Source organism: Balaenoptera musculus, chromosome 19, assembly GCF_009873245.2.
Source record: "Balaenoptera musculus isolate JJ_BM4_2016_0621 chromosome 19, mBalMus1.pri.v3, whole genome shotgun sequence".
In the NCBI taxonomy this organism is placed as follows: Eukaryota; Metazoa; Chordata; class Mammalia; order Artiodactyla; family Balaenopteridae; genus Balaenoptera; species Balaenoptera musculus.
In genome coordinates, this window is record NC_045803.1 from 15,305,288 (window position 1) to 15,320,065 (window position 14,778).

General features: G+C 41.0%; 2 protein-coding genes across 9 annotated transcripts in view; one reads left to right on the forward strand and one right to left on the reverse strand.

Moving 5' to 3' along the window:
- The window catches only part of ZNF790 (zinc finger protein 790), a 30,713-nt gene extending 22,677 nt beyond the window's left edge, over positions 1-8,036 (reverse strand). Inside the window, exon 1 of one of the 5 annotated variants that reach the window (XM_036832836.1) lies at positions 1,737-2,086. The gene's annotated coding sequence lies outside the window, so the exon portion shown is untranslated. The other 4 variants (XM_036832840.1, XM_036832838.1, XM_036832841.1 and 1 more) reach the window with 4 other exon arrangements.
- A 57-nt stretch (positions 8,037-8,093) lies between these two features.
- The window catches only part of ZNF345 (zinc finger protein 345), a 29,012-nt gene continuing 22,327 nt past the window's right edge, over positions 8,094-14,778 (forward strand). For 2 of the 4 annotated variants that reach the window (XR_005017387.1, XM_036832896.1), the window contains exons 1-2: positions 8,527-8,628; positions 9,472-9,544. The gene's annotated coding sequence lies outside the window, so the exon portion shown is untranslated. Of the gene's footprint in view, positions 8,175-8,526; positions 8,629-9,471; positions 9,545-10,074; positions 13,171-14,778 lie in introns of those variants that run through there. The other 2 variants (XR_005017386.1, XM_036832893.1) reach the window with 2 other exon arrangements.

Below are 14,778 nucleotides of genomic sequence, written 5' to 3' on the forward strand. Positions count from 1 at the left end.
GACACGGTTCTCACTGGGCTAAGAGCAAGGTGTCGGCAGGGCTGTGTTCCTTTCTGCAGGCTCTAGGGGAGGATTAATTTCCTTACATTATCCAGTTCCTAGAGGCCATCAACACTCCTTGGCTCAAGGCTACCTTCCTTTATCTAACCAGCAACTTTGCATCTCTCTGACCACTGTTCTGTGATCACATCTCCCTCTGACTCTAAACTCAGCTGGAAAAGATTTACTGACTTTAAGGACCCAGGTGATTAGTTTGGGCCCAACTGGATAATCTAGGATAATCTCCTCACTTCGAGGTCCTTAACTTAATCCCATTTGCAAAGTTCCTTTTGCCTTGTAAGGTAACACATTCACAGGTGTCCAGACATCCTTGGAGGGGCATTATTCTGCCTACCCCAACCACTCTTAAATGTTCCATCCTCAGCTTCCCTCTTTCGGAGGGAATTCTCAAAAGTCCACCTTTCTAGCCCAACACTACCTCTCCAACACTGCCGTGAATCCAACCAGAATAAGCATCTGTATTCCCTGCATCCATGTTTACGTGCATCATAAAAAGCCCTAGGCTCCTTGATCATCTCTCTTTTCAGACACTCTACTCCCCATCAGTTGGATGTCCCATTTCCTCACCCCTCCTCAACTCCTGACACTTTCCTGTATGCCCTCTGGAATTCACAGTCATAAACCCCTCTTTTATCCTCAACCACCTCCCTGAACACTCCGTTCACCTTTGGATCTAACAGAAACCTGGCTCTCCCCAGAGGACTCTTGCAGCCCTCTCTACGTTTTTTTAAATCCCCCTACAGCCTCTTGCCACTGGGTCTGGAAGTGGGGCAGGTGTCCTCCTTGTTCTTATTACTCTCAGACCTTTCTCCCTTCGTCCTCCACAAAAGCTCTACCTTTGAATTTCATGCCAAGAGATCATATATAACTCACCACACCTCACTGTTGCTGACATCTACCAAACACTGTATATTTCTTTCCCCTTGTTTTTTCAAAACTTGAGCTCCTGGCTCACTCGCTGCAGCGCTACTACCCTTCTTTTATTCTTGAAATTTCAGTACACACCACACAGATGAGCCTGGCTTACTCACACTTACCTGTACTTCTTTTCCTTCTCTCATGGCTCATTCCCACCAGCATACTGATAGGTCACTTCTCCCACACCAGCGGCTGTTCCATTTTCATATTTACAGAAAAACTCTTCGAATATGTGGTCCACACTGTCTCCCACTCCTCTCCCCTCAATCTACGTTACCCTACTCCAATCCAACTAATAGCCCCACAGAAACTGCTCTCCACACATTCACGAAAGACTGTGAATGTTACTAAATGCAATGCTCAATTCTTTGTCTCTGGCCCCACAGTTGCTGCTACCATATTTACACACACGGTCACGCACATGGTGACGCAGTCACAATCATATACATGCACAGTCACACCTAAATAACAATCACATACTGCTCCCGTCACCATCGCACCGTCCACACACACACACCTCTACGGTTCCCGTGCGATCACTCCCACCCCTTGCTTCTGTATCAATTTCACACAAGCACCCAAGGTTCCCTGTCGCGATGGCTAGCGCGCGCGGACACGCATACTCAACTCCCCACCGTCTTCCTTCCCACACCTGCTGGCTGGTAAAGCCTCAGACTCCGAAAATGTTAGCCCCTCACTGCCCTCCCCCGCGGCCTCGGCCTCTCAGGGGTCATTCCGCTTCCGGGTCTTAGACTCACTCGACTTTGCGGTTCCCTCAAGCTGTGGATGTTCCTCAGGGACTCGCGCACGACCCCTGCTATGGTCCTGAAAGGGCCGGTGTGCTGACAGAACTTTGCCTCGGATACGGCGGACACTGGGAAATGTAGTCTGGAGCCGGGACAACCTTTAAGAGCCCAGAGCCCAGTGGTCTCAATTCACAGGCCTCGGTCTTGGACCCTATCACTTCGCTCGGCAAAGACCATTGTCCTCACACTGCTCTATCTTTGGCAAAGCGTCAACGAATTCCAGGCAGCGTTTAGAACGCGTCTCAACTGACGACTCCACGCTACTCTTCCTCCGCAGATGGCCCTCTCTGGGAACTTGGACCATAAGCCAACTCGGTCTTTCGACGGGAAGTAGCCGTGAACGCGATGGCCCCTGGGAAATGTAGTCCAGAGCCGTGGAAAATACCTCTGGAAGGAGCGTGTAATTCTTTTCTTTGCAAGCTCGCCGCCTGGGCATGTGACACATATGATGTGGCAGAAAGGTCTTGAGTCTCGGCCTGGCAGGGTGGATACCTCTTATCCCACAAGCCCCGGCTTGAGGGTAGGATAAAGGGGAGGATCTATGGGGCACCACTCGGGAGAGGGGGAGGGGTGTCCCCTGTCTGTGTAGCCATTGGAGCTCCTCCTTGAACCCAGGTGTAATATCCTTCACATCAGCAGACAAATACCTTATTCCAATTACCCTTAAAGTGGTTTAAATTAATGTTCATGGTTACATTAGTATTGTGTAAATGTTATTCATGTCTGAGCCATTCTTTTTGCTGAAGTTAATACTTGCCAGCTTTTCTCATTTGCGTCCTTTCCTATGTGCTTGTCATTTAGATGTATATCTAAACTTTCTGATGGAGGAGTAATTTTTTCAATATTTTCAAAATCATCAGGTAACCTTTAAATATTTTTTCTTTAAATTTTTTTTATTGTGAAATAGAAAACACCTGAAGAAAACTGCATAGAATGTGTAAGTTCAGTGTAACGCCATACAAGGGAAGAAACAGTACATTGTTGTGGTGCTCCAAGGACAAAGAACAAGATAAACTCAAAGGGCCAACATTGCCGGAACAAAGAGTTACAGGACTCTTATCACTCTGTCCCACTGCGACCATTACAATGTCCCAGAGCCCTCCCAAGCAGCAAGCCCTGTCCCTTTCCCGTCCCATATAAGGAAAGATATTTGTCCCGTTCCTCTCACGCTCTGCACACTGAAAGTATACATATCCTGCCCAATCAGCAGATGACTCGCAGGTTCCTTTGTTCCCTGGCTATAAAAACAGACCAGTAACCCTTGCTCGGGGTCGACTCTCCGTGGCTATCAGGAAGTCGGCCCGCTGTTCTGGCAGCGACCCTTCCCTCTAATAAATTCTATCTTCTTTTCATTCTGCCTTGTGTCTGGAAATTCTTTTCCAACCCGCGTTCGTGCCATGACAATTGTGGGTACCTCAAGAAGAAACGCCCACCCCATATGATCATTTCTGACCCCTCAGACCCCAGCTGACCACTATCCTGATTGTTAATGTAATAATATCTTGGTTTGTCACTTATCTATCTTTGAAATTTACATAAATGCAATCAAATTGTATGACTCTCTTACCTTGCTTAGTTGTTAAAATTCCTAACTGGATTAACTCAAAACTCCACACTAAAGGCTTTGCAGAAGTAAATGTATGCCCCCATTCAGGCATAAAAACTATTTTCCTCAGTTACTATGGTGTTGCAGGACCCCAAGATCAACCCTCCCTCCAAGGTTCAATGATTCACTGGGAGAACTCACAGCAAAACAATACAAAGCAAAATCAGCAAAAAAGAAAAGGTGCATTGGGCAAAGTCCAGGAAAAACCAGCCACATGTTTCCAAGGATCCTTTCCCAGTAGAGTTATACAGGCCATTAATTCCCCCAGCAATGAGTTGTAACAAGACATGTGAAATGGTACCAACCAGGGAAGCTCATTAGAAATTCAGTACCTAGGGTTTTTATTGGGGCCTGGTCACATAGGCAGTCTCTGCCTGGCACATACCAGAATTTCAGACTCTCAGAAGGAAAGCAGGTATTTAGCATAAATTATATTGTTTGCACAAACACTTTAGGCATAGTAAGCCATCCTTATCAGTGAGGATAATGGGAATCTTCTCAAACTTCAAGTTCTGGTTGCAAGCCAAGGGCCAAACTTCAAGCAGCCCTTTCTAAGGATAAGAAGTCTCAGGTCTGCTATGTTAATCCTTTTCTGCACACTACTGTCCTAAACAAAATGTCTGGCTTTCAACAACAACAAAAAATTTCAAGGCATATGAAAAGGCAAGAAAAATCAAGACACTCCCAAAACACAAAGCAACAATCAGAACTAGACTCAGGTGTTCTTAGCTTGTTGCTGCATAACTTCAATCTCTGCCTCTGCCCTCACACAGCCTTCTTCTATATCTTCTCATCTTCTGTCTATTGTAAGTGGATTTAGGTCACATCCAGATAATTCGGGATAATCTCAGCTAGCGATCCTTAACTTAATTACATCTGTAAAGACCCCTTTTTCCAAATAGGTCACATTCACAGGTCTTGGGGGTTAGGATGTGGACATATCTCTGGGGTGTCACCGTTCAACCCAAAACAACCTGTTACTATATTTAGTTTTATCCTAATAGATTTCCTTAGAATTCTCCTCTTATCTCACTGATCTCAGTGGTTTAGCAGAGCAAAGACCAAACTCTTGATCTACCCACTAAAACTTGCTCATTCTATAGTTTTATCTTAGTAAATGACAATTCTGGTCTTCTAGTTTCTTGGGCGGCAATATTTGGGTTGGCCTAGGTTCCTCTCTTTCTCTCATATCACACATCAAATCTATTACCGGATCCATTTAGCTCTATCTTCAAAATATATCTAGAATCCAACTATTTCTCCTAACTACCACTGCTATCACCCTAGACCGAGTCATCATTATCATCTCTTACCTGGATTATTCCAACAGCCCACTGGCTAGTTTCCCTGCTTCCTTTTTTGTCCCCCTACACCCTACTCTCTACTCAGCACCCCAAATGATGTCTTTTAAATATAAGATCATGTCACTCTTCTGTTCAAAACCCACTATTGCTTTTACATCTTGCTAAGACTAACCAAACTTCTTAAAATATTCTCCAAGGCCTTACATAATCTGTCCTCTCATTAGCTCTTTCACCTCATCTACTACTCTCTACTTTGTCACGCTGGCCTACTTGCTGCTCCTTGGATACACCAGGCTTGTATCTAACTTATGGCATTTATGTTTAGCTGTTTTCTCTGCTTATAATGATCTTTATCCAAATATCTTCAAATGTCACTGCTTCTTCCTTTTGTTTTTGCTCAAATATTTTCTTCTTAGGAAGGCTTTTCCTAACCATTCTATTTTGTCACTCACTATCCTATTTCCAAGCTTCATTTTTCTCTACAGATCTTACCTTTATCTGGAACACTATATACTTCATTTACACGTTCACTGGTCACTTTCCCAGACTAGAATGTAAACTCCTTAAGGACAGGAAATTTGGACCATTTTGTTCACTGATGCTTTCCTAGGGCTTAGAACAGCACCTGGCACAGATAAAGGGGCTCCATAAATATCTGCTGAATGAAGAAATACATTTTGACAGCAACAGGAAATAGGCACTTCCATAAATTTTTTGGTGGAAATGGAAAGTGATTCATCTTTTGTGGACTGCAAATACTTATACATAACCTCTGACCCAGCACTTCTTAGAAGAAATCGAAAGATGCACATGCACATCTGTGCAAAGCTGAATATATAAGGATTTCATTCCAAAATTGCATAAACCTGAAAACATCCTAAAAATTCACTAACATAGTATTAATTAAAGTATGACATTTCCCCAACCATAAAGCATTATACCATCATAAGAAAGAATAAGGAATATATATTAATATGGAATGTCTTCTAAGAAATAGTGAGTAAAAAACAAGGTGCTTTATACTATACTAACCTTTGTGAAAAATAAAGATGTTATATATACAGATATGTTGGTATAATCATAGAATAACTCAAAGTAGTTAACATAAGAAACTAGTCACCATAGATGCATGTGGAGAAGAGAAATACTGAAAGGGAGACTTCTTTTTTCACTATAACCTTATTTAAATTTTTAAAATCGATGAGATGATTCCTTTAAAAACAATTATGAAATAAAAAACTTGGCAGAGAGGGGAGCTAAGAGGAAAGTAGTAATGATTTCTAAGCTAGTAGCTTCTTGTGGTAATGGAGATTGCTGAAATATGACTGTGGGAAGTCAATGACAATGGTAAACTATAACCCTGAAGCTTTTAGCAATGGAAAGATAGAAAATGGAATGTAATAAGAAGAAACAGCAGCGTGAAACAATAAGAGTCTTCAAAGACTGCAGATGTATGAAGGACTGACTGCATATGTAGGCTATGAGAATGAAGAGAATATGGTCCTCTAGGATCTGCTTAAATAAACAGGGCACTGATAGAGGAAGAATGATGAGTGAAGGATTCACATCAACTAAAACTCAAGAAGAGTAGGGTCTATATAGCAAAACCTGGAAAACATGTTATGGTGTAAATTCCCTCACTGAACATCTATCTGTGCTCTCCCTTGTCCCAGGCACATCTGCCTGGCTCCCACTCACTCACTTGTACAGAAAAGGCTCCCACTCCTTTTCATTTCTTCTACTCACCACCCATGGCCTATCTTCTTGTCCCAACTTGAAGATTTCATGCAGTTTGGTGACGTGAGAGCCTGTATATAGGAAAATCACAAAAGGCTTGAATTCAAGCACCATCTCCAAACTCAGACTGACCTTGGGCCTTTAAGGAAGTTACCATATAAAGAGGAACAAAGTAAATAACCTTTTGCCTTAAAGGTTGAGCATATACAATCATGTCACAGAGGGCTCTAGAATATCTGAAGCCTACATCTCAAAGCTGAAACCATTATGCCATGTAAAGATTCTAAATATATCAGAGATGTCACTTTACTTTCAAAAGTTGGATTATACGGAGAAGCTATCCATACCTAATGTGGCTATGTTGCTCTAGTTCTCCAGCATCATATACCTATACAACTTCCTCTAAACATCATTTAATTGTGGCTGAACCTCCTGGTTGAACTGAACAATCACATCTCTGAATATTTACCTCATCAATGTCTCCCAAGGAACAGAGAAGAGAAAAACGTCTGGGGATAAGTTTGTGGACATAACCCAAAACAGGCACCCCCATAATAAAATACACCCTGTTTAAAAAGCCATACTGGGGCTTCCCTGGTGGCGCAGTGGTTGAGAATCTGCCTGCCAATGCAGGGAACACGGGTTCGAGCTCTGGTCTGGGAAGATCTCACATGCTGCGGAGCAACTGGGCCCGTGAGCCACAACTACTGAGCCTGCGCGTCTGGAGCCTGTGCTCCGCAACAACAGAGGCCGCGATAGTGAGAGGCCCGCGCACCGCGATGAAGAGTGGCCCCTGCTCGCCGCAACTAGAGAAAGCCCTCGCACAGAAACGAAGACCCAACACAGCAAAAAAAAAAAAAAAAAAAAAAAAAAAAAGCCATACTGATTCAGTATTCTATTCCAGAACAAAATGTTTGGAATCTTAAGTGTTTATATTAAAATGGTATAAGTTATTTATTATATCAACAGGGAGCTTTTTCTCCTTAAAACTGAATCTGCGGGAAGACATATCCTATTATCTCAGTTTGAAGAGGAAATGAGGCTGAGAGGATTCAGATTCCTCCACTATCTCAGCCACCCATGCAGTGGCCCACAATTACGTGATGACACACATACTTTCATACACACACAATCTTGCCCTACCACGCACACACAGACACACACACACAATTACTCCCAACCACACAAGCCCACAATATGACCCTCCATCTTTACAAAGCCACTTATAATCTTGATCCCACCTCTCTCTCACACTCATCAATTTTACCTGCATGCAGTCTCTCTTCCGTTCAACTAACCCCTAAATGTAGTCACACACGCAATCTCATCACGGTCTCACATTCGGGCTCTCCTTCACCCACTCTCGCATACGTGATTGGGCTTGTGGATTTCTCCCCTTCAAACTCTTTAGGCTGCTTTTGTCCCAGACACTCACGTCCCGCATTCGGGTTCGCCCTTCTGGCTCCCCGACACTTTCCGCAGCAGCTTGCCTCTAGGCATCTGCACGCTCCCAGGGCAAAGCGCAATTCTTAGCAGCCTCCTGGTCATTTAACTGAGGCCACGTACCGCCTCAGCGCCTAGGGAACGCAGTCTATCTTGGCCGGGTCCACTCCGCCGCTGGCAAAGTCCTGGACTACATTTCCCAGGAGGCCGTGAGGCCCAGGATGTTGCAGGGTGAGCGCCAAAACCTGAAAGAACCGCAACCTGAGGCTGGGATGTGTCAAAGAAGTTGCACCAGACAAGGTAAACAGATAAGGAAGACTTTATTATAAAGACTATCGCAATAGGGAAGAGAGATTGAACTCAACTGGGTATGTAACAGTAGCTGGAGATTTATAGCCAGTGGGCAGGGTGATGGAGTCAGTGCAGTCGACTTGACTAAAGTTTGGTCGAGGGAGTTCTTGTCAGCTGAGACTCGCGGAAGCCTCAGGTGCGCTGCCGGATCCAGGCTTCCGCGGCCAGGGGGAATCAGGATGAAGAGGAGATAGCTTTTAGCAGCCTGTCGCTTTCTGGACTACATCTCCCAGAGGCCTCTAGGCCTAGTGCTCCCTCCCGCGAGAACTAGATCTTCTCCTGAGGAGTGGACGGGATTTTCTGACGGGCTGGGGCAAACGGCCTCAGGGTACTGTGTGAGGTGTTGGGCTCTATTTGTTTCAAGTAGAGTGAAGCGGTGCTGACCAGACCGGAGGAGTCGTAGGTGAGATGGCCTGGAGCCCGGGGTTGGAGCCGGGAGTGTCTGGAACCTTCGGCCTCTACGGGAGCCAGCTGGGAAGGGGAGATCGTGAGGAGTGTGTGTCTGATTGTGGTTGTGTCTCTGTGTCTGTGTGACCTTGTACCAAACTGTGAGGGCGGGAGACGGGCTTGATTGTGGTTTTGATTGTGCAAGTGTGATGGGGGTTTAATTGTGTGACCGGGTGTGGCACTGTTTGCGAGTGTGAGGTTCCTTGACCGCGGTTGTAAAACTGTGTATACACTTGTGTGTGTGTGTGTATTTATGATCATTTGCTGAGCCGTGGGTGTGGGATGGCTTAACTGTGAGATTTGTGACTGTTTCCCCTTGGTGTGTGTGTGTGTGTGTGTGATATTGTTGGTGGTAGGGTGCGTGTGAATTTGTCATTGTGCCCCCATAATGTATGTCACTGGGAATGTGAGTACGTGGGGGTGCCTATGACTGCGATTGTGACTGACTCTCCCCGGGGTGTGTATGATTGCGTGGCCGTCTGCAGCCCATTTTGTTGAGGTCTGTGGTGCCTGTGTGCCCGTGGTGTGAGTTCCTATGATTATGTATCCATATTGCACTGTAGGTGTGGGGCGCCTTTGTCTGTGCCTTTGTGACTCCAGCGCTCTGTTACCAGGAGACCTCTGTGAGCTCAGGAACACATTCTGCCCAGAACTGCAAATGACCGTGCTTGTCTGTAATGCTGGTATTGAGCAGGACGCCCAAGACTTGTCTGACCTAATATCTGTAGGTGGTGGGTGGTAGGTTGACTTGGGCTCCCAGAAGAGCCTGGTTTTTCCTGACTCCTTTCTCTTTCTCCAGCTCTTCTCTGCTTGCAGAGTCTTCCAGAGTGGAGTAAAGAATGGCTGTTGAACATCCACAAGGCACCTGCAAGGTAGCTTGTCGTTTCCCCTTGTTTCCTGAAATCCTCTTTTCTATGTCAGGATATGACTTGCTTTCCTTCTCTTGAAAATTCTTGCCTGTCAGGTGACCTGATCTATGGAATTTTTCCCTTGAGAAATGTGATTTGCTCCAAACCCCAACCCACACACGTGACTTTCTCTTCCTAATTTGACAAATGTTTTAATTTTTCTTTATGCACTCTTAAAAATATATATATTTTTTATTATAAAAGTGAAATTATCTTAAATAATTTCAAAAGTACAGCAATTCCTAATGAAGAAAATTTAAATTCCCAGTTAAAACCAATGCTAACTTTTTGATAATTTCTTCCCAGTATGTTTTATGTACATATATAAAGTGTGATATTTAAAAATTGATTTTATTCAGCATTTACCGTTTTATAGCCTACATTTTCACATAAAATTATATTTAAGTATTTCCCCACATAATTTAATATTGGAAACATTTTTAGAGGTGCATATTTATTTGAATGCCTATGTCTTTTTTTTTCTTTCAAATTAGATACAGAAATGGCATTTAACACCCATTTGTGCAAATAATTATAAAGACCGATGTAAGGAATACCCAGGTCAAGAAAAAGAATACAGCCATCTCTAAAGCAGCCTCTGATGTACCCCTCCACAATCACAAACAATTATGCTCTTCTGGTGATAACCACTGTGATCATTTCTTTGTCTTTCATTAGAGCTTTGATATGAATTCCAAAACCACATAGATTTAGTTTTTGTCTGTTTTCTATCTTTGTATGAATAGACATTCTTTTGTGTCTTTTTTCATGAAAAACGTTTGTGAGCTTCATTCATATTTCCTATAACTACAGTTCATTTTTTTCCATTGCTCTCTATATACTATCTTGTATAATAGTATCAATTTACTACTTATCTATTCTACTCTTCATGGACATTTGACTTGCTTCTAGTTTTTGGCTGCTATAAGCAATGTGACTACAAATGTTTTGTGCACATATTTTGGTACACATGTGCTTGTATTTCTTTAATATATATACTAAAATTGTAATAAAATTGTTGAGGGATAGGGTTTGCGCATCTTCAATTTTACTAGACAGTGCTGGACTGTTCTCTAAATATACTATGCAAGTTTTTTACTTGAATCAGCAGTTTAAAAAGGCTCCTTTTGTTTCACAGTCATGCCAGCTCTTGGCATCGTCACACTTTAAAATTTTTGCCAATTTGGTAGCTATCTAGTGTTATCACATTTAATTGACATGCCTGTATTATCAATGAAATTGAACACTAATTCTTGCCCGCCTGGATATCCTCTTTTGTGAAATGCTTGTTCAAATATTTTGCCAATTTTTAACTGGGTTGTTTTTCTCTAACTGATTTATAGCAGTTGAATATATATATAAAATATATATACATAATATGTATCTTCTATATTTTAGTTTACTGTCAGTTGCACATGTGACAAATATTTTCTTCTACTCTGACTTGGTTTTTCACTCTGGTGTCTTCGGGTGAATAGAGGTTTTGGATTTCAATGTGATGAAATCTTTTTCAATAGTTAGTGCTTGTTTAAGAAATTTTCTGCTACCTCATGGTAATGAACATTTTCTTGTGTTCTCTTCTAAAAGCTTCCTAGTTTTTAGCTTTAACATGTATGTTTTTACACTACCTGGAATTGATTTGTGTAGGGTAGGGATTCAATTTCATTTTATCCCCCATGTGAGTATCCAGTTGCTCCAGTATCATTTATTGAAAAGTTCATCTTTTCTACACTGAGCTGCAGTGCCATTGTAGTCAAAAATCAAGTGACCATTATGGCTACATCTGTTTCTGGACTTTATGTTTTGTTCCATTGCTCTGTTTGTCTCCCCTTGCAGCAATACTCTGCTATCTTATTCACTGTGACTTTATAATATTTGGAGCAAGTCCTCTTACCTTCTTGTTCCTCAAGAATGTCTTGGCTGTTTGTGTTTCTTTGCATTCCATATACATTTTTGAAATAGTTTGGTTCCACTCAAACATCTTTTGGGATTTTGATTGAATTGCATTGTGTCTATAATTATGTGAGTAGAAATTTGGGGAATCTTCTAATAACATGAATCTCTCAATTGATATTACATTTTCTGCATGTTTCTCATCAAGGTCTTCATTATCTCCTGTAAATAGTCTTTGGCAGGGACTTCCCTGGTGGTCCAGTGGTTAAGACTCCGAGCTCCCGATGCAGGGGGCACAGGTTCGATCCCTGGTCAAGGAAGTAAGATCCCACATACCACAAGGCGCTGCCAGAAAAAAAAAAAAATATTCCTTGGCAAATAGGAATAATTTAATCCATCGTATATAGTATTTCCCTTTTGCATTGACTGCCAGGAATTTGAGCACTTCAGAAATGATCAATTTTAGTAATAATCTTAGCCTGGGTTTTTGACATTGAATACCTATGATGTATGACCTTTGTGTATGATTTAACATTTTTTCTTTATTCTTAGCCTCCTCAAATACATTTTTGGAAGCAGGGGATATAAAAACGAGATATAGACTTAGATACAGATGTAGATATTTACTGTCTAATATTTTTATTTTAATAACATTCTTGTCTAATCAAGTCAGTTTTGTATGGTACCTTTTGCTGTTCTCCCTATATTATATTTCTTTTTTAACTACTCTTTCCACTTCTCTTCCCCAGCCCCCTCAACCCCCTCCCCCACACTATCCTCCATCAGGCAGTTTCTGCCTCTGCCTCTTTGCCATCTATTCTCACTAACACTTTAGTTTAAATATTGGCTCCCTCAGAAAAAAAAGAAACAAATCATCCCTCAGGTTATTTTACCTACACTACTAGTCTCTGTAACATGGTATAAAAATTAGGGATTCTAGTATCAAATGTGACATCTGATCTCAGCTACACCACCTACGAGCTGCTTAACCTGTAAACAAGAGGTTCTCATTCTCAATGTTGTTGAGAGTGAAATAAGATATGTAGAACATTTGGTACACATCAGAAATTCAATAAATGTTAGCTCTCCTCTCCTTTATTTCCCATTCTTGGGACCTCTAAATCAATTATGGTATAAAGTGGTTGCCTAAAAAGTTTTTTGGTGGGTCCCAAAGTCTTTTGGTGGGTCCCAAAAGATCTTTTTTTTTTTTTAATTGCTGAGGTATAATCGACATATAACATTATATTTGTTTCAGGTGTACAATGTAATGATTCAGTATTTGTACATACAGTTGACCCTTAATGTGGAGGTTAGGAGCGCTGACTCTGCACAATCAAAAATCTTCATATCACTTATAGTCGGTCCTCCACATCCATAGTTCCTCTGTATCTGCATTCTCGGATTTAACCAACCACAGATCCTGTAGTACTATAGTATTTACTACTGAAATAAATCTGCTTATAAGTAAAACTACTCAGTTCAAACCCATGTTGTTCAAGGGTCAACTGTATTGCAAAATGATCACTACAGTAAGTCTAGTTAACATCCATCACCATACATAGTTACAATTTTTTTCTTATGAATTTTAAGATTTACTCTCTTAGCAACTTTCAAATGCAATTCAGTATTATTAACTCTATACCATGCCGTACATTATGTCCCCAAGCTTTATTTATTTTATAACTGGAAGTTTGTACCTTTTGACTCCTTTTACCCATTTCACCCAACCCCACCCCCTCACCCCCTGTCTCTGGCAACTAACAATCTGTTCTCTGTATCTATGAGCTTGGTTTTTGTTTGCTTATTTGTTTAAATTCCACATATAAGTGAGATCATAGGGTATTTTTCTTTCTCTGTCTGTCTTACTTCACTTAACGTGATACCCTCATGGTCCATCCACATGGTTGCAAATGGCAAGATTTCATTATTTTTCATGGCTGACTAGTATTCCATTGTGCATTGCCTACCTGTTGTTATGTTATTTAAATAGTTTGTATTATGTATTTGAATTTTTAAATTTTATGTCTCTGTGCTTGTATCTGTGCCATGTTTAGATCATTTCTTTTTTAAAATCTTTGAATACTTGGTCAAATATGTCACTTTTCTGAAGATAGCTGTATTCTCTATTTCTTTCATTACAAAAAAATTATTTATTACAACAAATTTGTAAAACACAGAGAAGCACAAATAAGTAACAAAAGTTATCTGTAATCCTGTCAGTTAAAGACAACTGCTGTCAATACTGATAATTCATTTCTAAATGTGATCATACTATGGCTACTGACCTGTAACCCATCTTTATCATGCCAAAATATCAATACATTGTGAACAACTGTCCATGTCTTTACACATTTATCTTTACCATGAGTTGCAATGGCCTTATCATGTTACCATTTTACCAAGCCCCCTTTTTTGAACATGGTTTGCTTACAAATTATTGCCGTTATAAACAATGAGCATCTCCTTAGGCCGAATGCTAGTGCTTTCCTTTTTAAATTTTTTTTTTAGTTAAATTATACTTAGTTAATAATTATAATTTTGTTATAAAAATAATTTGTATGTTATGAAGGGGTTCAGGTTTGATGTAACTACAATCCCCAGTCCAAGGTATCTACCCAAAGTACCCAAAGGTAGCCACTGTTTTCAGTTAATTATTTGTCCTTTTTAAATATCCTTTTACATGCATACACATGTAAATGTGTATGTGGTACTGTTTTGTCACTTAAAAATATTTCTATATAAAAAGGATTATAAGTGTATCCTGCAAAATGTGGAAAGTAACTGAATTACAGAGTGGGTCCAAGGATTGAGCTGGTTTACATAAAACACTTAAAAGAGGACCTGCCCATTTACTTAGTGTCAGTTAGTAGTCACTCTGTAGTTATTGTTACTGTTTGTGCTTTTTATTCTGTGTGGAGAATTGTTCACTTAAGTATAGAGCTCATTTTAATTGCTTCATGTAAGGCCATATTTTATAATATGAAATCATGGAGATAATAGAGTACACATATTCTAAACTTCAGTAAACACTTCCAGTACACCCAGCTCACTCTGCTAGAACCTGTGTTTCCACTGCCGTTAGGTTACTTTTGGCTGCATAAGGCAGAAAAACACAACTCCAACAAACAGAACAGAGAGTTAATTATTTCATTTAATTTAAGCTGGTTATTCTTAACCTTACTGATGTTACTGATGTCTGGGTCCCACTCCCAGCGATTCTGATTTAATTGGTCTGGGATATAACCTGGACATCATCATTTTTAAAAGATCACCAAGTAATTCTAGTGTGCTGCCACAGTTGAGAA